Source organism: Engystomops pustulosus, chromosome 1 (assembly GCF_040894005.1).
Source record: "Engystomops pustulosus chromosome 1, aEngPut4.maternal, whole genome shotgun sequence".
Classification (NCBI taxonomy): domain Eukaryota; kingdom Metazoa; phylum Chordata; class Amphibia; order Anura; family Leptodactylidae; genus Engystomops; species Engystomops pustulosus.
Genome location: NC_092411.1, coordinates 277,854,789 through 277,879,896, shown reverse-complemented (window position 1 = coordinate 277,879,896; position 25,108 = coordinate 277,854,789). Strand labels below are relative to the sequence as shown.

General features: G+C 38.4%; 1 protein-coding gene and 1 long non-coding RNA gene across 3 annotated transcripts in view; one reads left to right on the top strand and one right to left on the bottom strand.

Annotated features, from left to right (window-relative positions):
* The window catches only part of CTNNA2 (catenin alpha 2), a 1,396,423-nt gene that overhangs the window by 1,226,387 nt on the left and 144,928 nt on the right, over positions 1 to 25,108 (top strand). The window lies entirely within an intron of this gene.
* On the bottom strand, positions 14,503 to 16,289 carry LOC140113300 (uncharacterized). The gene is made up of 2 exons (XR_011852715.1): positions 16,208 to 16,289; positions 14,503 to 14,623 (listed from the first exon to the last, which is right to left on the bottom strand). It is a non-coding gene; the product is annotated as an uncharacterized lncRNA (long non-coding RNA).

Sequence of the window (25,108 nt, the reverse complement as noted above, 5' to 3'; positions counted from 1 at the left end):
CCACATATGTGCCACACGTAACCCTTTTGTGTTGCAGCTGCACAATTCATGCAACACAAATTTTATCATTGAAATGGGCGTTCCAGTGCACAGTTGGACCGTGTGCCACATTTATCATGCAAACAACAAAAGTAATGTGTTAAATGTGCATATTAAAGGTGCATCAAAAAAGTTGGTGTACTTTGTTCGAGCAATTCATGGGGCACCAGATTCATGAAGAACTGGCACCGGAAATCCTGAATCTGATGTCCCCTGCACAGGCAAAGTGAAGTTTGCATTGTTTTAAGTAAATGTGCCCCTATGAAACTGTTAAAAAACATTGACCAATGAACATGGCATTGGGCAAAAAGACAAAACTCTCTGATGCCCATTGATAGTTATACAAGGGTCCCTTTTATAGGAATGGGACTGTTAGGTTTTACATGGCAACCTCATCAATCAGACCCTCCTTTGTATAATAATTGTTTCTGTATTGAGATTTTAACCAATATACAATACTCCAAAATAAAGATTTGGCCCTGAATTAGCATTTTATGTGGAGGACAACAACAACACCAAAACTAAACAGCCAACCCGACACACTTGAGGTTAACTAAGGCGCTTAAGGCCAATCTCTCCGGAAAGAACAACTTTAATTATTGAAAAAGCTGAAAATTGCAATTTCAGTTTGTGTGGTGAATCATCACAACTCACTCAAAGAAGCTTTTATACTATATATTACTTTTATTTGCTTTGGCAAACCGTAGGTCATGTCGCGCTAATATAATTCATTACGGCCAGAGCTGTTCACTGTGTGCTTGAATTTTAATAATAAGAAACCAATATTTGTTCTGCTTGAGGAAACTTCTTGAGAACATAGCTTGGCATTTTATATGAGTGATATAACAACTTTGTTTCCTTGGGTCAACGGTCTCGCTGTTTCCAAGTACGATAGAGCATTCATTCATCGTAGCAGCGTTGATTCACTTATTATTTATGCCTCATACAGATCAACTTGGATCAGTTCTTGATGACTGTTCTCGATGTTACTCAGGGCAAAATATATTAATCGTTGTGCATTACCAAGCTAAATAAGTGCACCCGGGTCATATAAGGAAGGTAAATTTGCTTTTTAGATCCATAATGCAGTTGAAAAGTATGATAGGCCAAGAGGCTCGCTAGAGTTACTGTCTGGAACTTAAACTTCTGGTGCAGGTGCTACATAATGAACTTAAAGGGGTTGGCTACTTTACCTCAACTAAGACAAATTAGGATAAGAAGCAAGACAATAAAAGGGACTAGACAATTAAAAAGAGGGACATATAGATCTCCCCCAGTTTCTCCCCCAACCCCCAATGCTAAATATGATACATGTATACTCCTCCGGGCATCACCTCCCCAGCAACCCATTCCTTTTGGTCTTGATGAAGGGAACATTACTTTCCTGAATTTTGCAGTCCAATTTTACCAAACCAAGCCTTATCAGTGCAGTAATAATATATCTTTTAGTACTACAGGCGGTTCCCTGCTTAAGAACACCCGGCTTACAGATGACCCCTAGTTACAAATGGATTTCTGGATGTTGGTAATTTACTGTACTTTATCCTTAGGCTACAATAATCAGCTATAACAGTTACCATGGTGTCTGCAATTAACCTTATTGTAAATCCTGGTTCTTATGAAAACCCAACATTTTTTAAATCCAGTTGTCACAAAAACCAAAAAAAATTTGGCTGGAGTAACAATTATAAAATATACAGTTCCGACTTACATACAAATTCAACTTAAAAATAAACTTACAGTACATATCTTGTATGTTACCCAGGGACTGCCTGTACTCTCCTAATTGGTCATTGTGAATCAGGAGACACTGTAAGACACTGTGTGATCTACTTTGGTTTTATTCATGATTTATAAAACGAAAAAAAAAAACTCTTAAAAATTTATTAAAATAGATTTTGATAGGGCACACCTACTGTACAGGCAGATGATGTGGTAACAGTAGGGTCTTCAAAATTGGGTGGGATTGAATTAGTAAAAAGAAAAACTCACAGAATTTATATTGTCAGTATAAATGGGGGGTAACATTTTGGCCCATGGTTTATGAAAATTCTTTGGATACTTAATAAAACAAAATATGTGATACTCTAATAGGAGTCTTTGCATGTAAAGATGTCTCTTTATCATGTATGTATCTGATCTTAACTCACTTTAATATACACCAAATGTTAGTAAAGGGCAGCACAGTGAATTATAAGATTGAAATCCAATGTGGGTGCAGGCTCAACGGGGTCCTACTCGATAGCCCCAAAGTATCCAATAAGTCAAGCAAGAGAGCAGCACTCCGTTTCGTTGAATGATTTATTCACAGGTGGAAATTGCTACGTTTCAGCTAACTCAATGTAGCCATTCTCAACTTTAATATACAATAATGTAGAAACTTAGCCACATGTACAGTATGCCTATCATTAAAATCCAACTCTATATACAGCACAGGATGTTAGTCACTTGACATAAGTTTTTTTTGCATCTGAAGGATTAAAAAAAACATTACATACAGTTTAGCCTCAAGAAAAGTTCTTTACTGGTACAACATCTTCTTTCAGACGAAAGAAAGCAACAACTTTTTATTCTAATTTCATGTAAATCCAACGTGATTTGGCTTTTGTAGCAGATGGAAAGGTTTTTTTTGGGGACCTAAAGCATTTACATTTCCATGTCATTCTTAAATGTGAAAAAGATACTGAATAAAACAGATGTTACTCTAAAGCACAAAGAACCGTAGGACTTTGGAGCAAAGAAGATTGGCGTTTTTATCAACAGACTCGGAGTCTCCGAAAACACAGAGTGAAAATGCTGTTACTTTGTATTTGGATTCATCGCAGTGTATTATTGTAGATCGTTCTAATACGCTTCTTTTTTGTTAATCTCAAAGCAAATTTTTTTAATAAAAATATTATGCTTTGGGGAAAAAAAAAGATGTCTTCAAAATAATCATGGCACAATTTTCTAAACCCATTTGGGAAATAAAATTATCAGGTAATTATGTAGATTCTTCCGAACATTTGACATAGTTTCGCTTTTACTGTTTTGCTGATTGCAGCAAGTTTTGCTGCTAAAAAAATTATTTCATCAGTTTGCCTCCATTGTTGGCCATGACGTGCTATAAAATTTTCATCTGTAATGAATAATTTCCTGCAATCAGTAATTTTGCCTTTCTTCTACAACATGAAATAATTTAATAGAACGTTTCGGGAATTTTTTTAAAAAAATGGTTCCTTTATTTATATTTGCAATTAGCATGTGTTATGTTTAGGTCTTCTTGAACATAAATGTTTTCTATAAAATAATAACTCTATATAAAATATGATCCATGCTTATTATTTGTATAAAGTCAATGGAAATAAAGGGTTTTTTGAGAAATTACCTTGCCCTGGGCAGTCAACAGTACCATCAGGAACCCAAGCAAAAGCCTGGTACAAAGCTTACCGGGAGTTTTACCCACCGGTCAAGGCATAGAAGTTGCACAGTTTAAATTTTGAAAGTAAATCCTTGATAGAGAGAAACTAAAATAAAAAGTAATATATCTATTAACAATACTCAGTCTGCAAAAAACATAACTGAATAAAGCGGCATTGTGTATAACTGACCCCATGGTGTAGGGACAATGTGGGCAAACTGTTTAGTTATGATGTCTTGATGGAGTCTTGACCAAATTTTAATGGGTTATGAGTAGTTATGAGCAGACCTGTTAAACTTCTATTGCAAATTAAAATTTTAAAAAGATCAGTTTGGTCGTTATCGTAGTGTGATGTTCCTGCGCAAAATGGCTGCACCCTGTGCCACCGGAAGTTAGTGCTGGCACATGCGGCCACTGCAATTTAAGAGGCATTGGCGACTTTGCCAGAGCCATTTAAAGAGTTAACACCCGCGACCAGTGCCAAAACCGATTGTGTGTGTTCGAAGCAGGGTGGTTATGAGCCAAACCAAACTTTGTGGGAATCCATGCTGAACATTGTGGGTTTGGATCCCTGACTTTAGCCAGAAGTTCAGGTTCGGATAACTCCACCACCATCAACACGCACGATTGGTGCTTGCACTCCTTAAATGCTGCTGGCAGCATGTACGTGCTGCTATTTAAAACCTAGTGGCATGCTGCTGTTTTCCTGAGGATTGTCAGTCCCTGTAAAGTTATTGGGGAGCAACGGTTCTCTGGAAAATGTCCTTGCTCGTGTGGCTCCAAAATGTACATGCCGCCCCCATTTAGCCTGTGGTATTTAAAGAGTCACACCCTTGCCAGTGGGGTAAACATTCGGCACCTAAGCAGAACTTTCAGGTTGAGGTTTGGCCTAACTCACTGCTGAACCCCAACCTGATCGGGTCCACCAACCTTCAGTGGTGAAAACCTCCAAATGACAAGAAGTGAACCCTGTACTTTTACCACTGGGTAGGGGGTTATAAACACTGGTGTACTTACTTTGATTCCTGCTCTTGATTTCCATGATGGACTCTACTGTTTGCACTGTGGGCTGGGCTAGAACTGCAGACAGTCACAGGATATTTGTAGCCAATCACTAGCCTCAGTGATCACAGGACGTCAACAATGACGTCCCAGGTGGCAGTACAAACTATGACACTGGGCAGGAACGGGGAGCTGGAGCACGGTAAGTGCCCACAATTTTATTTTCTACCGGTTAAAGCTTAAAAATCCCTTTAAGTAGAAGTAATATAGAAATGTACAGCGATGTATTGAAATAACAAAAAGCTTGAAGAGTCATTCATCATCATGGACTTATATATAGAAATGATATTTTCCTCCTCTCCTCCTCATCTGACGGAATGTAATATCATCTGCTCTCTATGTGCAAATATGTAGAACCAGCAGAATTATTTGCTGAACTTAAAGAGACTTTTCAGTCACATATAGAATTAGCCTTTAATAACTTTCCGCAAATATATGTACAGATGTCTCTGTTTAATTCACAGTTAGGAAATGTGTTTGCAATGTATTCATTAAGCATCTCCATTTCATGGCATTTCGCAGTCACATTGCCGGACTGAAAAATGATTTCATCAAGTACCACGCGTTATATTCTGGCTTCCATCCAGAAAACGCTTAATACAAAGTATGTATAGAAAATTGGAATATTTGTGATAGAATAATAATACTAAAAATACCCCTACTGCTAGTACTATAGTATAATAGTAGCATAGTAATAGTAATAATAAAACTACTACTAAAGCTACTACAAATAAAACAATAAAACATTTATAATAACAATAGCAAAAAATAATAGTAGTAACATCTTATTAATAATATTTATTATTATTAATAATAATAAAATGTTATTTTAAAATATATACATTTAGAAAACAGTTTACTACTGTATATACTCGAGTATAAGCTGACCCAAGTATAAGCCGAGGCCCCTAATTTTACCACAAAAACTTAAAGGTAAAACCTATATATTTTTTACTCGAGCATAAGCCAAGTTTGAGTTTGGGTTTGGGTTTTTTGTGCTGAAAAACTAGGCTTATACTCGAGTATATATGTTACTTTTCTTTTCAGTCTGTCTTTCAGTCCATTTTTTGTTTCACTGTCAAGAGGTATACAGTACATGGGTACATGGCATGTCACATAGTACTATTTCTGATTATTATGTCTTTCAAACTGTATTTTTAGCAGTTTTTTATACAATAATTTAATTTTCTGTCGTTCTTCCACAAGTTTAGAGTGGTATAGGGTTAGCTGCTATGTTGTCTCCTATAGACAATGCATAGACAAAAGAGTATGGCTTTTAGAAAGTAACTGTCATGTGTGTAATGTGTGTGGTTTTTATTGTGGGGAGGGAGTGTTGTGAATATATTCTATTTCTTTTCTAATATACTACAATAAGAAGGTCTGATTAGTTTGTAACAGTAACAAACTTCAAAGCCCCTCATAGTAACAGTGTCACTTCTCTGTTGTCAAGACTGATCCATGAAGATGGGACTCTCTCTCTCTTCTTCTGCTGTTTATTTACACAAATTTGAACAGTGAATATTAACTCTTTCTGTTCTCTAAATAGAAAATATCCCATAGAAAACTCACAAAGAACAAAAATGAGCAACAGCTGAACAGCAACATCTGATGCCAGAGGATCAATGCCGCCTCAACTGCGGCCAAAGAAAGTCCCGTAGAAATTGAGGGTAGTTCCCAACACCATGAATAAAAGTTTCTTATTTTATTTAACACATGTTAAAAACTAACAAGTCCATATTGCCATCCATGGATGAAAATATCGACATGTTGGTTTTTAAACAATGCTGGGAACTACTTTTAATTTCTATATGACTTTCTGTTCTCTCCCTGTTGGACTTTGCATGATAAATCTGACGCGCAGTCCGAGTGAGCGCTGGTACGCCCCCTTCTGTGCAGAAATTTGTGTTGGGTTAACAAATGTGGTGCGGACACTTCTTAAATACCTGTAAAAGCAGGAATGTACAAAGTGCGACAGAAAACTGGCGCGTGTCCATTAGTAAATGTGCCCAAATATCTCAGACTACTGACCTCCTTCCACTTATCTCTTCCATGGGGACCGGTGTGTCTTCCGGTAATACTTCCCCTGCTGTTAGGAACAATTTAAATATAAACAATAAAAGTACAAATAATCTAAAAAACACTTCTTTAAAATGTAGTCTTTTCAATTACAGACATGAAAATACTTTCAGACTTTTTTCATGTCCCAATAGTCGACTATTGCTTTGATCCTAAACACTACATGTAGATCGTTCTCCCATCTACTTAAGATGAATGTCCTCACTCCCCAATAGTCCAATGTTGTTATGTTCTAGTGACATTTATCTGGACAAATGTGTTATTTTTCCTGCAGAAAAATACTGGAAAATAGAGAAGTCTGTAGTCAGGTACAGATAGATAGATTTGATAAACGTTATTTAACTTAGCCAGGGCTACTGCATCAATCGATGGACAGACGTGGTGGGTTAAGTGGCCCGTATCTACTTTCAATGACTAAATCTAATAGTGGAGAAGTAAATATCATTTTGTGCAGTGTTAGATAGTTTAGTCACTTTATCACTCTCAACACTTTCCCACCATCTACTGTTTGTGTCTGGTCTGCAATGTGATATTTGTTGTCAGTGGAAAATCAAAGCGCGACTTCAATCTGAAGATCAACCAAGGATAAAATATAGATTTTTGAAGGAGTCTGCACTGCTGAGCCAAGACGAGAAGAGTAATCATCAAACCCAACGACTGAAACTCACCGGGGACTGAAACCACTTGGAGGTGCCAATTGCTTGTATATATAATAGAAATATGTAATAAATTAACTCTAGATATCCCAGATCTCTCTGTAAACAGTCTAGAATGGGACGCTAGCCGTGATTCAATAATACATTGTTTGAGTGATGTTTTGTAGATTATTTCATCTTGGGATGGTTTAAGGCTTGAACATTTTCATTTATCTCTCTTAATGAGAGGAGAGGTTTATCATCTCCCAAAATTTATTCTGGAAGTAAAATGAATATGATGTATGATACTTTAAAAGTTTTTCCGTCATATGTTTCTTGTTGCTCAGCTGTTTAGCATTTTTGATATTTTTTTTTGAAAGTGTATGCAAATGAGCCGCAAGTTTTATTTATTTCTTCAATTTCTTTCTGGATGTGATTGACTTTGTTGGGCTCCATTTTACATAGTCCACCCCCTAGTGCTCGGTAGAGCAGCACTGGTAGGCTACCCCTGTCCATTTGAGTTAAATGTTGGCATCTGGTAATCATGGCATCTGGAACAAGTGACTGAGTTGACAGGTAGATTGTGTATTTTACTTTCTGTAAAATGGTTGATGAGTGTATGCCATTCAAAATAGTCGGTGACCTCTAATCTAGTAAAGGGCTTGGAATGACTCAAGACTATACTCTTCTACACCAACAGTCAGGGCTAGCATTATATGAATTGTTGGTACTTACTGTAGTACCTTTGTCTGATCAACCTTAATACAATGTACAGTGTTATTCTATCCATACCATACAATACTCCTTATAATCTCCTTATATAATACACCAATAATCCTTAGGTTACGGAGTGCCACTGCTTCCTGTGCCAATATCTTCTACTTACTTGGACATCATGTGTTAGATATATGTTTTACAAAACCAATTTCCCTTCAAGAGAGAAGGGAATTCATTAGTTGGACCCTAAACATAATATTGGCCCATGGTGGGTGGGATACTCAATTATATATTTGCTTTAGATATTTGTTTTAGGGGCAGATGCCACAGTGTCAAGAGTATTTTTTTACAAAGACAAATGATTCACCTAAACTTCCAGGGGTTGTTCCAGTATCTTGTGGATAGGGGATAAGTGACATTGGTGGAAAACCCTAAGGGGTTGTATCCTGTTAACAATGAATTAACTTTTCTCAATATACAGGAGGTTGTAACTGTATTATCACTGGATCTTCCACTGTGGTGACTGTCATTGATGTCAAGGTTTCATTTACATAAAGTGATGCTAGATTTTTTTTTTATTTTTTAAACAAAACGATGCTATCCTATTGCTATGGCTAGTTTCTAACCTACACTGACAGCACACAACTGGATTTTGTGCTGTGCCTGATGACTTTGAGTTATAAAAAGAAATAAACGTAAAAAAAAATAAATCAGCAGACTCTGCCTAATTCAAATCAAACCCCTAATAAATTGTCCCACTTCGGTGTTTGAGGTGGATATGCGTGTCACTAAGAGCTAAACACAACGGTCGCAAATCTCCCAGCAAATTCCTCACAATATGGTACTAGCTGCACTACTAGTGGCAGCAAGCCCAGCCACAAGCAAACCAAAAAAAAGTTAAATATAACGCTATTGTAGGCCTAAATCGTGTGTGATGTCAATGGTGACAGGGCATCAATGACAGGGCACTGATGTAGGTAGTAGGATGCGGGGCTTTGCTATGTAGAGAAATTTAGTGCATAAGACTAGAATGGAGCAATAACTTGTTTACCATAAGAACTGTTTTATGTAAGAAAAAGAAGAGGACTTATAGTAGACAATGCACTTCACACATAATAAAATACATGGATGACCTATAACCACAGCTCCTTATGACAATGCTAAGATAGAGGTATAGTGCCTGACCACAAAAATCATATAACATCTGAAGCATACAAATTGAGAACTTTAAGAAAATTGAGAACAAAAGCTACTGTGCCAGATAACACTTAGGGGGTCTTATCTTATGTTTGTTTTGGCTGTTTTTTGTCTTTTTTCGGTCTGCTTCTTTGGTAATTTATCAATCTCACTTTTTACTTGTGTTAAATGGGTTTTTTTTTCAGATTTTCTTTTGTTATGCGACATTTGTTACAAATGTCTCTATAATGTTGCACAAATGTCTCAAATCACTTCTTTTTTTATCTTCTAAGTTTTCCTTAAGTATGGTTTCACCTGAAGTTTTTTGCCCCAAAAAATGTCTCAAATTTTAGATAATTTCAAATGATAAATGTCAATGGCGACATTTAGTACCCATAGAATAGGAGATAAATGTGTCTTACTGACGATAAACAAATATCTGGCGGACATTTCAAAATGTCTCCAAAAAGGCGCGAAAATTCCAATGTGCCAGAAAAAAGTTTCAAAAAAACCAAACAAAACCCTGCCCCACACATATCATCAAGAACAACCTGGCATCCCCAGGTCACCCCTGTCTTGCCACTGTGTGTTCCCAGGTCATGTTCATACCATTCAGTTGTATACTTGGGTCCCATTTCCTTGTAATTAATGGGGGGTCTTAGGATTCATACCCCTCAAGCAATTTCACTTATATTGTCTTTCATGTGGATAGAAGAAAAATTGGTCTGATAGGACAATCCCATAGCAGCCGGTGACACAATAAAATACTATATTACACCGCACTGGATTCTTATCTCCGTATCTGTAGTTATAACTTTATTTTTCTCAAGCATTCCCATTTTTCTTACAGTATATTCTGATATTGTGGCTTTACAACTATTACTCACTTTACCATTAGAGTAATGGTCTCAGACGAAATTATTTTCGACCTTCAAGGGTCATTTCGGGACACTATTATCTTATGATAGCTTCTCTTGTTGCCGTTTGTTTGTTTGCTGTTCATATTCTGAGACTATTGGTCTTTCCTCCTCTTCTGAATTCACAGACATAACAATGTTCCAAGCCGCCTCTGACATGGATATATATTTCATGTTCAACAAGGTTAAAACTTCGAGAGGAGTGAGTCATCCTGACTAACCGCACAGAGACGGGTCATCATAACAAAACAATAAATATCATTACAGCGGTGGGCATTTATGATGGCACAATGTCCAAGTAAAATATGTGGAATGAATATTTGGAAGTACAACTTATGTTAAAGATACAATGCAATGCATTTAGGCAGAAAGGAACACTCTTCCTCTTTTCACCTTTCCATTCTTTCCTGTTACCTCCTCTCTATCTTTTTATACACTTTCTCTTTTATTTCAAGCTATCTATGCTCGTATTCTTACATTTTACTCCCTCCCCCCCTTCCTTTCCACCCTTTTTCACCTTCACCTTTCTACTTGTATTCCATGTTTTCCCTTTTCAAATCACTTTTCCCCCTTCTTTTTTATTTACTTACCAGCTTCTAATTACCTCTTACTGTGCCAGTTCCTTTTTATTCTTATTTAATAACCTAACCTATAGTACCTGTAGTATAGTTCATCCCCCTTCCTCTTTTGTTTCTTTGCTATCACGAATGCACCAGCCATGAGGCAAGTTGAGTCTCTTGCCTCAGGCAGCAGAACCTGCCACAAAATGGGGGGAGAGCCAGCATCGCTCACTACAAGGCAGGACCCGCCTCTGAAAATTAGTGCCTCCTCATATCCAATGTCAGCATGTGTGTGAGACACTGCATGGAGATCCTACATACTAAACAGAAATAACCTGATATATTACTACAGGATGGGGTATCGTTCTATAGCTTGCATCAGACAGCCAATAGTTTAGGTTCACCCCTGCTTCCTATTACCACTTCCCTTTGCTTATTTTCATTTTCCAGGTCTATTTCTTTTATTCTATTTCCTGCACATATCACTATCCCCCTTCTTCTCTTGCATAAAAACAATTCTCACCTCACTGTTCCTTATTTTCCACACTGTACTTTTATTTTCTTGCCCCTTCTCTTTACTCTTTACTTTCTCAATCCCCACTTCTTCCCCTTCCTTTCTATTTCCCTCTATTTCACCCAAATTTTCCTTTGAATAACTTACTCTCTCCCAATCTTCCAAGTTTCCCATCTTTTCACTCCCCTTTCAGTTCCTTCTTTTTTGTACCCCATCCCATCTTTTCTTCTTTATTTTTCCATTTCCTATCCATACACCCATCCGCACCACCTTTGTAAAAAATTACCTCTCATATCTCCCTGTCTGTTTCTTCACTTTCCATATTCGGTTTTACTCCATTTATCTAATTACTTTTGGTTTCCCTGTCTTCCAGCCATCAGTTCCTTTCCAAATTTTCCCTGCTTATTCCCACCTTCCTTCTATTCCCCCCCCCCCTTGTTTTTCCCCATTTGCTGCATTTTTTGCCCCAATTTTGTTCTTTGTATCTTTTCCCTCCTCCCCATCACCTCCCTCCTCCCCTCCAAATTGCAAAGTCATAGTATAGTTTGATTAAAAGGCTGCACTAACAGTTCAAAATTCCGGTAAATTTACAACTACCACTTTTAGAGTCCAGCAATACACATTTTTTTTTTTGTGACAAACACTTTATCATCTTTATTCATCCTTATCTGCTATGATATTATTTTGTTATAGTAGATCAGAAGGAAGTAATTTCCGCATTGTCCTTCAACTACACAAGAAAAGCTCAAGAAGCTGATCTCGCCCAATACATTTAAAAAATATCATTGATGATTTTGAAAAATGGGGTCACAAGATAATGGAAATAGGATCAATGTTTGGCATGTTGATCATGTCAGATTCATGTGAACAGCCAGGCTGAAAGATCAAAGTAGAAGTATTGGAGCATTTACATTATGTAGCCGATTACAGTACAACAATGTCTATCATAGGAACTAGAATTGGGAAGTTAGAGTTCTCCTTATGGAGACTTCAAATTGTGGCCGTCGTGTAGGCGTGCGGAGTCCTATAGCCATGGATGATCCACTTGGGGATTCTGGGAAAATATGCAAAGTTATCCAAGATGGGATAAGTAACAGCATGCTTCTTTTAGCTATCTTTTAATGCAGCTATCTTGACAACAAGACTCCCAACTGTAGACAGCCCTGTTTTGACCTGGTTAGGTCTCTTCAGTAGAGCATAGGGAACTGAAGTGAGAGACTTGTGACTAGGGTCGGGAAATAAGAGTTTTCCTTACGGAGAACCTAATTCCATACTCCTTATGTAGTTTTAATCCATGTCATAAGGCTTCCTGAAGGTCATGCTTGATGTCAAGGGAGCTGCTTTACCTGGAAAACTTTTATATGATAAAACTTGTATATTTATAAACCTTGCATATTTTCATAGGAACTAGAAGGCAGTTTTGACTGGCACCACTTAACCCTACCCCGAATAAGTTGGATTGTAATGTGAGTGTAACCAATTTCTTTGTCTATGAGAATCGAATCCATAGTCTCATTGTTAGATGTCCTTGTTCTTTGTCAGTTAAATGGCATCTGTTGCCATTTCTCGATATAGGTGACTGGTTTTGCCTATTACAAACTGTGTGTGATAGCTAAAGACCGTACCAGCTTCCACTCAGCATCTCGTGTCTGTATCTATATAATGATAATGGCATAGAATGATTTACTGCATCACATGATAACCTCTGGTTTTCTCATGTAATGGTTCTATTACTCTAGTCATTAGATAATTGGAAATATACTCACTAAATCTATATATTGTCACAGTTTCCTCAGCCATGGTAAGGAGATCCGTAATTATTTCTTTGTATTTCATTCTGGAATGTACTTGCGTGTTCCGATACAGTAGCTGGAGTGGAAATGATATATCAGGCCTCTTTTATCTAGACAATTCTATTGCCCTTCTTAATTAATCTTATCAAGACACTTTTGTGCCGATGCCAGAGAGTACAAATTGCATTCGCCAGAAAACCCTTGTATCTTCTTCTTCACACAAGTGAATGACTTTAATTTACGATTATATAAGCAATTAGTTTTGCTGGTCATCTTTCTCCCATTAATGTAGACACAACACTTTCATGTGGCTCTAAACTGGTGCTGTCACTTGCAGTACAGCCGTGTCTATGATGCGGACTATTTGGAGTGGTTTCGCCTGTCATTATTTCCTCCGGCCTTGTATCATGTTAACAAAAAGTTTCACTGGCAATTATTTTTCCAATAATAATTTTGCACCACCTTTAGTCACATCCATCATTAAAAACTGTCTTAGTTCTTTGTAGATTGCAAACTTAATAGAAAAGAGGATCATGTGTCACTGAATAGGTGAACAAACATTACCTTCCTACTATACTTTTTTGCTCAAATCACCAGATTGTGTTATACTCTGTTGGGAGTTGTAGTGCTTTTCTTCAATAAGTGGCCATCCAGCTATTAAGATGTTAATAGTATCTAGGGATGACAGGTTCCGCTCAGGTTCGGCAAGTGTGGCCTCACAAGTTTGTTTCAGGTACCTGAACCACTATTATCACCCATGACCGGTGCCAGTAGTATTTGAATGGTGGTGACATGTATGTGCTGCCATTTTTCCAAGGATCCTTGCTTTGCCAGTGGTGTTTAAAGGGTTAGCACCAGCGATCAGTGACTGCACCAGTTGCCGGTTTTACCGTAGGGGTGTGAGCCCAAATGCTAGGGCTTTACTTATGGCTGAACCTGTGCTGTTCGACATGGACCCAATCATTGTGCGTTTGGGTCCGCTCAACCCTCAACGTAGCCTCTTAAAGGTTTTGCTTGCATGAATGACTATTTTCAGTACTATACCTTCTATCACCATGAGTCTCTGTTGGTATACAGAGACTGCATCAACAACTTGCACACCTGCCATACCCTAATATTCTGTTTTATACCGCAGAGGTTTCCCAGAAGGGGTGACCGATTGGGCGTCGGTAAGTAATGTTAGCCTAGTGTACATTCATTTTATGAAATTATGGCTAATCCAAGCCTCCCAATTCTTTGGAATTTTAGGAATTCTGTTTTGCTTTTTCTCAATGAGTTATCATGGCTTTGATTTAGATGAATCTCAAGAAACATACTCAAGGAAACGAAAATTTTGTATTTTGCATTGTTCTTTCCCACATATAGTAATCACAGATGAACTTCTTCATTCCACATTGAGAGAATGAAATGAATTCTTTGTAGTCGAGTTTGAGACCGCACATAAAATTGGCTTAATATAGCTCTGCTATGTGTACAGGACAATCTTTTCCTCTGGGGTCCGGGAGGACAACGGGATAAGGAGAACACTATCGAACTTTGCCTGAATCAGGAGTACAAGTTAACACTGGAAACCTTGTAATATATGTCATCTAAGTAAAATACTTCCTTCTCACCTTACTTTGGCTCTTACCACCCTCATTTTCCCCTCCATCTACTTATCATTTTGAAATGTTGGCTGAATTCCATCTTGCTAGCACCAAGGCAGAAGCTCACGGAGAAGTTCACAGACAGAGACTGCAAATAGAAACATTTGTAGAAAATAAATGAATATACACCGGACTATAGATTTCTGCATTGTTGAAAGTCTAGTGCAGACATATACATATACACTGCAATATACTAAAAGGGTAATCTCCTAGGATCATGCCAAGGTGTACCAGTTTCCAAAATCAGTTGTGTTCCATTAAAATCAATAGCATTATGATAAGTACAAGAATTTCCCGAATACTATGTAGTTTGACTCACTGAATGGCAAGGTCATTTGTACGGAAATTCTCATATGTCTCCTTCTCTTATGTGACATTTATTATAGTAATCTGACTGTAGAAAACATGCATTTACCAAATAACATTGAGCCCAGACTCCAGTGTCATCTCACTGGCCGCATTACTAGACAGATTACTAATAATAGGTCTGTATCACATCCCATTATTTCATGCTTTATCGCACTGGTTTAGGCTACTGCAGGTTTTTTTTATATAGCAAAAGCCTGGATTTATGCTGAACACTTGGGCAAAGGACCAAGAGCAGTAATTTGTTCATGAAGGCGAACCAATTCCTGCCTATTACTAAAGTCATTGGGGCGGACTAATCACTTTAATTCAAGGGTAGTGGCAAACGAGGAATATCTGCTGATTTTGTGACTGCCCCGGAAAAACCAGAACATTGCCTTGGTGGCTCATCTTTAATATGATGTATGAGCTTAAATAAATGCTGGTGCATGTGTTTGTTTCTGCGCTGGGATATACTGTGTAGTCAGTGTAATAAATACAGCCCGCTTGTCTCCTCCATGCACTTTAAAAATAGTTGTAAAGGGAGAGGAAACCCCCTTGAAGGCAAATTATGTTGATTTAAGAAGGGGAATGTTTATTCCGCATGGAAGGATGACCTCATAATTCAGAATGATAAGCCGCCTGCTATAGGTCTTCATTATTCTTATGTTAGCAGTCTGACGACATCTTAAATATACTGTTGTTTTATTATTTTACTATCTTAATATTTACAGCAGACAACTGGTTATTACAATGCGCAAAGCTTTGTAAATCATGAGTATCTTCTTCATATCCTGAGCAATGAGCTTCAACCTTGGTTGGGAATGGTTAGAAGGTTCATGTCCTCCTCGTATAGAGTCTAACCTTAGCACTAGATGATTATTCAGTAGAAGGAGGACCCAGATGTCACTCCAAGATAGAAGAAGCTACTCCAAAAAACTCACATAGGGCAATTAGAGCCCAATTCTTTAAAAATGAATATGTTGAGTGGTGGACATTTCACATCCTCCATCATTATTGTGACTTTGGTTGATTATATTTTTTTTCACAATTGAAACCGTAATGGAAAGGACAGGACATTGAATTGAGGCATTTCGTCCATTTGACTTACATGTCAACAGGAAGCTAATTGCAATCAAATGGCCCCCTATGCACCCGTTGATCATCGATTCGTATAAGTAGTCTTCCAGAGCTTCCATCAACCTCATTCGATTCTATTCTTCCATTAATTATGGGTAAATTTTTTTAGAACTTTTGAACTTTCTACTGTGCCATTAGAGGCCACTTTTCTACAGTTATTCACTGAAGTGGTTGACCTTTGACTTACTGTAGTTCAGGTGACCTTCAGACATAATTGTAGAGGATGTGGCTAGAACTACAAAATGGTTCTTCTTCTGCTGCTTCCATTGCAGTCAGTTTACTTCCATTGTTACTATGGTTACCAAATTGCCAAAGTAGAGCCTCCATTGGAAGTGGTGGCATACTTGACTTTCACAGAAGGGATATCATATGAAATGAACAGATCTGCATAGCTTCTATTGATATGATTAGATATGGATATCTAATCTATGATATGGACCATGCATCCAAGTATCTATCGTACATTGATCTATCCAGGGGCTGGACCCCAAAGCAGGCTTCTGAAAGGGGTTCCCCTTCCCACTTAAAAAACATACATATTTGTATACAGGCCCCCTGACACTGTGGCCTCATAGCAGCTAAAATGGCTGCTACTGCTGTAGTTATCCCCCTGGATCTATGCTTCTTGGTCACTTTTCATAAACATTTGTGTAAACTGTTAAACTTTAAGTCTCTACTGATGTCCATGTCCACAAGCCTCACACTTAACCACCCTAGAGGCACAATACCACAGTAAAGGGTCCACCTACCAGCTTTAAGTCCAGTTTCTGAGACCAAATGTATTCTATGGATATTTTATAAATATAGTTCACCTGAAAACCCCTGGTATGCCACATATTCGCTCCTACTGGTAGGTAATTGGGTAAACTGAACTTGTGATATCATATAATCTAGGATATACTTGATGCCCTTATGTAGTCATAGCGGGAAAGCACATCATATCTTCATATAATGAGCAAAGCTTTGTAAATAATGAGTATCTTCTTCATATCCTGAGTAATAAGCACTTTTTTGTGGCCTACAGAGCTTAAAACTTGGTTGGGAGTGGTTAGAAGGTTCATGTCCTCCTCGTGTATAGTCTAACCTTAGCACTAGATGATTATTCAGTAGAAAGAGGACCCATATGTCACTCCAAGATAGAACAAGCTATTTTGAAGGCTGCAGAGGTCCTCACTAATCCATAAAAACCTCATATAGGGCAATTAGAGCTTAGTTCTTTTAAAATGCTTATGTTGAGTGGTGGACCTTTCACATCCTCCATCATTATTGTGATTTTGGTTGTAATGGAAAGGACAGGGCCTTAAATTTACCATTTCATCCATTTTACTTCCATGTCAACAGGAAGCTAAGTGAAATCAAATGGCCCCCTTTGCACCCGTTGATCATCAATTCGTATAAGTAGCCTTCTATAGCTTCCATCGATCTCATTCGTTTCTATTCTTCCATTAATTATGGGTACATTTTTTTTTAGAACTTTTGAACTTTATACTGTAACACCAGCATTTACAGTTTTTGTTTCTAGTGTACAATTAGAGGCCACTTTTCTACAGTTATTGACTGAAGTGGTTGACCTCTGACTTACTGTAGTTCAGGTGACCTTCAGACATAATTGTAGAGGATGTGGTTAGAACCACAAAATGGTTGTTCTTCTGCTGCTTCCATTGTAGTCAGTTTACTTCCATTGTTGCTATGGTTACCAAATTGCCATAGTAGACCCTCCATTGGAAGTGGTGGCATACTTGACTTTCAAAGATGGATATCATATGAAATGAACATATCTGCATAGCTTCTATTCATATGATTAGATATGAATATCTAATCTCTGATATGGACCATGGATCCAAGTATCTATCGTACATTGATCTATCCAGGGGCAGGACACCAAAGTAGGCTTCTGATAGGGGCCCCCCATCCCACTTAAAAAATATACATATATATACCTCACATATATGTTATATACATATTATGTTGTAAAATGTGCAGCATAATACAAATATAATGGTGCACATCCTCCTTTCTTTAGTGTGTCTGGCCCACTGACACTTTGGCCTCATAGCAGGTAATATAGCTGCTACTGCTGTAGTTATCCCCCTGGATCTATGCTTCTTGGTCACTTTTCATAAACATTTGTGTAAACTGTAAACTTTAAGTCTCTACTGATGTCCATGTCCACAACCTTCACACTTAACCAACCTACAGGCACAATACCTCAGTAGTCATGTGTAGTCATAGAGGGACAGCACATCCTTGATATAAGGCTTTCTTCCCCAACTACCGTGCCACGGCCCCAGACCAGGCCGTGGAGCACCTGGTCCTGGGCCATGGCCAAACACTGTGAAATATAAAACACAATGCTCACCTTCCCCCCTTCCCCTGCAGCTGCCTTCTCTTCTTTCACTTCTCTTCCACGTTAATACACGGCTCTATTGCCAGACCGCATGATGATGTCATCACATAGCGATTTTCATCAATAGAGCCGGGCATTAAGGAGAAAGAAAAGTGAAAGTTGAGAAGGCAGCTGCAGGGGAAGGTAAGTATTGGAGCCAGTTCAGCTGGCAAAGGGCACATTGAGGGAGGAGAGACATGATGCAGAAAAGGGGGCATTGAGGGAGGAGAGAATTCTGCAGGAAAGGGGACATTTAGGGAGGGGGGCATTCTGCAGGAAAGGGGACATTGAGGGAGGGAGGAATGCTACAAGAAAGGGGACATTGGAGTAGGGGGAGCTACAGGAAGGGGGTCATTGAAGGACAGGGCAGCTACAGAAAAAGGGAACATTAAAGAAAGGTTGGAAACTACAGGAACGGATACATGAGAGGGTTCCATCAACAGGGAAGGGGTCATTGAAGGAAGTGGGATTGCTGCAGGAAAGAAGACATTGGACGCAGAGAGTGGGACAGCTACGTGAAAGGGGACATGGGAAGGGGGCATGCTAAGGGAAAAGGGACATGGGGGGCATGCTACAGTAAATGGGACAATGGAAGCAGGGTAGGCATCAAACAGAAAAAGGGACAACATACATTTTGGCTTGACACCATCACCCCACCCACCTGTCCCAGGAGAAAATTTATGTCACAGTCAGTCCGTGGGCAAAAAAAAGGTTGGAGACCACTGCTATAAGGAACTATGTGGCAAGGAGTCATAGCCGGAGCATCCCCATCTTTACATTACTGCAGAGCGGAGACGTATGATTTAGTGGTCGTTTTCATCTCTTCGCTCTGTGTTGGAAGAACTTGCAGCACTTTGTAAAATAAATTATTAACGGCGTAACATCTCATTGGTAAAGAAGTGCATCAGTAATTCATAATACTGTAACAATAATAATACTTCTACGCTATTCAGCAAACGCTCCCTTTCGATAGCAGTATTTTAGCAGCTGCGCTGGTCGTTTTTTCCCATTATTAGGTAAAATATATCCTTTTACAAGAAGAAACTATTTACTTTTTTTAATCTTACAGCGAGTGGAGGATAAAATATCTGCAGTTATATTGTGGGCTCAGATAACATTCTCTGTACTCTGGTATTTATGTGCAGTTATACAGCGGTATTACTCTTTTTACAGGCTGTTTTTGGGAAACAGATGAGACAGACTCTTTAGGTATTCTTGTTATGTGTAGGTGGGGTATTGTACGTGTCCCCTGTAAAACTCCTCCATTGGTTTTATATTCTGTATCTTAAGCACCATTCATTTTTATTGACCAATTTAACCTGCATATTTGGTGGATTTTTTTTTAGAAAAATGTTTTGATAAACTTTTTATTTTTTATTTTTTGCCATATTTGAGGTTCTAAAGGAAATTTGTTGTAGGAAAACTGCAAAAAAGAATATGTAGTAGGCTTCATTTTTTTGAAAACTGTGCAATAATAGTTTTAGCGCAAACAGTTTTAGCAACTGTACCACAAAAATAGGCTACAAAAATGACAAAAATTGTAACGGCAATCTAGGTAGACCTAAGTAGACCTAAGAATAGTTTAATAAAGACTTTAAAAAAAAACAACTGAAGAGTTTTTGATAAGTAACTGACCAGAAAGCTATAAAAACATAAAAATATATAAAATATTTATTGAAACAAAAAGGGATTTATTCCACCATCAAACAGCAACGTTTCACCTTTTTCCATAAAGGCTTGACAATGTCTTTATGGAAAAGGTGAAACGTTGCTGTTTTATGGTGAAATTAATCACTTTTTTTTTCTACAATCCGGAGTGCAACTTCATTGTTCGCTAAAGATATTTGGGGTTTGCGTCAGAACCTACAAGAGGACCTGCACCCGACTCTTTATTTATAGTGTTGCTCTACACAGTTTGATTCTAAAATATATATAGTTTATCATAAATCTCTGTATATCTGCCATCCTCAAGAGTCTGGTGTAACCGGACCTTAATGGGTCCGCTCATACCTACTCATCGCCATAACAGGAATGGGTGAGGTGTGCCACTTTCGTTTACTGTCCATGCTGAGTCTGTTTGCCAACTGTTTATAATAGCTATGCAAAATTATCAAAAATTTCCTCGCTTACTCTCAGAAACAGCACCAAATCATTCAATGGGTTGTTTGTGGCATTGAATCTCTCTGCCTCTTTCTCACATCAATGGAGCTAAAGTGTCAGTCTACTCTTGGCGTTGGATCCAAACTGCAAATAATTGTCAAATTGTATGTAAAATCCTGAAATAATGGGCAAACATTTTGGGGGTACACAATTTAATGAAAGAGAAAGGCAGCAGAGGCTAAGTTATCCTAACAATAGCTCATGTGATTTGTTTCTGAATGATGAACTAGAAGGCAATGCTCATTTTTAGTTTTTGAATTGTAAAAGAGGAGGTTTAACTAAGATGGGGCAAATGAAATCTGTAAAATATGGACCACATAACCTTATATCCTGGATTGAAGATTTCCTTGAGATCCAGCTTCATAATGATATATTATGCTAAGGATCCTTTCTTCCCCATGAGACTCTCCTCTCCGTGCTAAAAAAATGGATCTGTAGTCCTATTGAGAGTCAATTGACCCCTATAGATGACTAGGATGGTGGGAGTCAAGAGTAGGGTTTAGTCCATGCAAAGTTGGCTCCAGGTTTCACTAGGCATAAAAAATTGAGAAACTAAAATAGTCTTCTGTTCCCTAAAATTTTCAACCTTTTATAATGAAAGCCCCCTCATGGTTATTTTATATAAAGCCCCCATCATTTCTATGGATTTATTTGACATAGCTCCCGTGAATTTCTTATGTACAGCCTTATGTGGGCCCCCTAGCAGCCCTGGGCTCCGGCACTCAATTATGACCAGTGCTGGCGCTGGCCCAGAGTCCATGGCAGCTTTACAGTCCATATATTATGGACTACATACACATGTGACAATATGGTCCAAACATAAAAAAAAGTCTTCTGGTTGAATTTGGAATTTTTTCAAATTTTACAGTATTATTTCCGATACTTAATTATACATAGCTCATTTTACCAGTCAACTGATTTGTTTGCAGATTTCCGATCCTCGGTCATTCTGTGCACTAGCGATGTGCCTTCATGGAGATGTAGAAGAGCAGTAAAGTGTAATTAAGTTACTGGAATGGTTGGGATGACTGGTGGCAAAACACTGTGACAGATTGCGATACCTTTGGGGTAGATACTTTCTGTTCGAGTGGATGACAGTCTCATAGTCCTGCTGTCTGTATTTGCCTCAAGAACATATTCGCTGCGTCTGGAAGAAGCCTTGCAGCGTTTTACAGCTTGTGCTCACAAATATTTAATTTTGCGTTTTGCAAACATAAAAGGAACAGTTTGTTGTTCTCCTTAGATGTCACATCACATAGACCAGAGACCGAAAACAAAATGAATCTTTTTTTTTTGTGAGGAAGTTCAGATTTCTATTTTGGGGATCTAAACAGTCTTCATACAGACAAATGGGAGCAACCAAACAGAAAGGCGATACCGTAAATCACAATCCCCCTACTGCCATTATATGCTCTGGTTCCAATAGGGGATCATAAGCATTGACGTTTGTACAGAATACTATCTAATCCTTGAGAGCTCCAGTTTCAGAGTCAATTCTCTGAATTTAAGGGAACCTTTTATCAGGTTTTCACCATTAAACCCATTGACAGCTTCCCACAGAAGTCTTCATATTGTGCCCCATGCTTTTTTAAAATATAAAAATCCAAAGCTTGAGCTAATCAAAATCCCTTATTAAGAAAGTGGCTGGCACCTTACAAGGAGACTTGCAGAGTCACAAGGATGTGTTTTCACTTTAGCTCGTCACTGTGTGACTGGGCTCAGCTACCCCATTCCCTTCCCTGTTGAGTCTGATGTTGGCTAAGTGTAACTTGCTCCAGAGAAATCAGCTCCCTCATTCCCCCCTCTCTCAGGAGTTCTCTTCTCCAAGGCACACTGCAAATCTCTCTCTCGATTTCCTCATTCTACCCTTCAGCCGAGTCACTGTGTGACTGGGCTCAGCTCCCTCATTCCCTTTCCTATTGAATGTGATTTTGGCTAAGGGTAACTTGCTCCAGAGAAATCAGCTCCCTCATTCCCCCCTCCCTCAGGAATTCTCTTCTCCAAGACACACCGCAAATCTCTCTCTCAATTTCCTCATTATACCCTCCCTCGGATTTGAGGGTGCTGCGTCGAGTCACACAGTAACTTGGCTGAAAATAAAACACATTATGGTTAAAATCCATGTTCCATCCATGACACGTTCCTTTTAATGTCAATGTGATACAAGTTTGATGCAGTCTACAAGCGATTAAAACACAATGTTTAGTCATATGGAGTCAGTGCACAACAAGGGAGTCAGTCCTAAAATGGAATTCAGCATGAATACTTTCACTACCTACAGTAATACCCTGCCCTGTCTGTAGATGGATGTCTCTTCCTTTTAGATTTGGCCAAAATCCCTATTGTCAGATAAATCCCTAAGTCAGATATTGACTTTCAGGTTTACAGGTCTAATAAAAGTTTATTCTTACAATACTACTGTTAGGAAGATCATTTGCATACCTTTTCCCCGGGAGACTTACCTTGAATATTCACAATGCCAAGTTCCACCTCCACAATGAGATACAGCACCCCATGAAATGTTCTACAATATTCCAACTTCTATTTCCAGCTATAGAGTACGTAAGCAGTAAATAAGTACCGTATAGCTATTATTAGAGGAAATGTATGCATGTTTGTCCAGATACATACGGCGCTATGTAAATAATAGGACTGGATAATGATCTCCTATGAGACCTTGTACAAATACTCATTTGCCAGGCCTTTCCGTTATTACAGAGTATTTTTTGCATTGCTGATGTTCTTGAAGTGCCGCTCTTCGTAACACATTCTCTCGGCTCAGAGCTTCGCTGTCCGGTGTGATTAATGCCCAGGGAGAATAAAGGAAAATCCTGGAGCCGTATTATGAAGAAATAAAACACTGTTCTTGGAGAATTGCACATTTCACATCAGCTTTGATAGGTATCTTAAAAGGGCAATAAAACTATTACAAAACTATTAAAGGGTTTCCGAATTCTTCTCCGGCCTCTCACGGAAACAAGATGAATTGTCCATTTTAAGTCTCGAGAAGTATCTCCCTCACTCAGGTCAGCATGCCCGAGCAGATAAAACTCTCAATAAGGATAGCGTTCATGCAATGTATGGTCTATAATACTGCATTGAGTTTAACGGGGGAACTTTCTCTATAGTTCCCATAACTTGTCAGCACTTGGCATCTTTTATCGCCATCCGTTGGCTTTGTTTGCTGGGGATCGTTCTTGATGTACGAGCAAATCATTTGGAAAATGTCAGCTTCTAATAAAAAAATTATTTGACATGAAGCTCCGAGGCTCTTAATAAATAGACAAAGTCATTTGTTTTTCCCCGCAAGGGAGAAATGATTATATGAAGATGGAATGTTGAGTGGATTGTGCCCGAAAGAGTCTCCGATGCCCAGGGTGGCATGCACTCCGGTAAGATTTGACATTGTGATACATGCAAACCACGTCTGTAATTGCTCTGAAGTGGAATGGACTCTGAAGAACAGATGGATCAGAGCGTATACAGTGATGTACACAAGACAAGGGAACAGATTCATACTGCAGGGGGAGACCAGAGGAAAATTTGCAAAAGACGAGGGTATTTGAACTCATTCATGAATCATCTCCAACTGGTATCTCTGCTGGAAGGCATAATGAATACTCATACACGCTATTTAAAAATGGATCACTCGTTGTCTGTACAGATGTGAATTAAAAGACTTGTTCATCATGCTGTTTGAAAGAAAGTTTGCTAGCGACGGAAGTTTCCGAATATTGGAGCAATTAAGAGAAAATACATTAAGAAAATTGAGTCATAGTTGCAAAAAGATAGAATGTACGGCATAAGGACACTGTAAATTGTCTAAGTTTGCCTTAACCCCTTGCATCAACAATCAATATATGGATATTCTAGTTAACAAAGGACTGGTCAGTTAGGACGTACATAAACGTCCACTACTTTAATAGTGAATTATTACTGTACTTACTGTAATGTACTTTTTTGAGCCCCTAGTAGGAAAATGAACATGAGAACTTGGGAGGACATAAAACTAACATAGAAGCCATGAAATAATTGCAATTACTAGCGAAATGCCAATAATTGTGATTAGTTTCCCCTCCACACCAGCTCCAGGCCAATTGGGAGTGGAAAGGGGTGTGAAGGGCATGGTCGGTGGGGTGTCCCTGTGCACTATTAAGATCACGCAAACTTTCACCTAAAAACATTCACCTGGTTTTTGCTAGCAGTTGGCGCAGTTTTGGAGGGGTTTGTATTCTATCATACACTTCTGCATGTGTGCCCTTCACACCTCTAAAATGCCTTTTTACTGACCCAACTTGAAAGCTTTAAACTTTCACTTGGACCACTTTGTTATACGGACCATAAAATTACAAAAATCACACATAATTTGGATATTTAACCTCTCAGATGCTGCTATATAAGTGCCATCTATATGGTTTAAGAGGGAGGAGACAACTGAAGAATCAGTATCAATACAGACATGTTTGCAGGGTATGAATGTCCTAATGTAATGTATCTTTGGCCTCCTTCTTTCTCATTTCAACTTTCAACTTTTAAAATGAT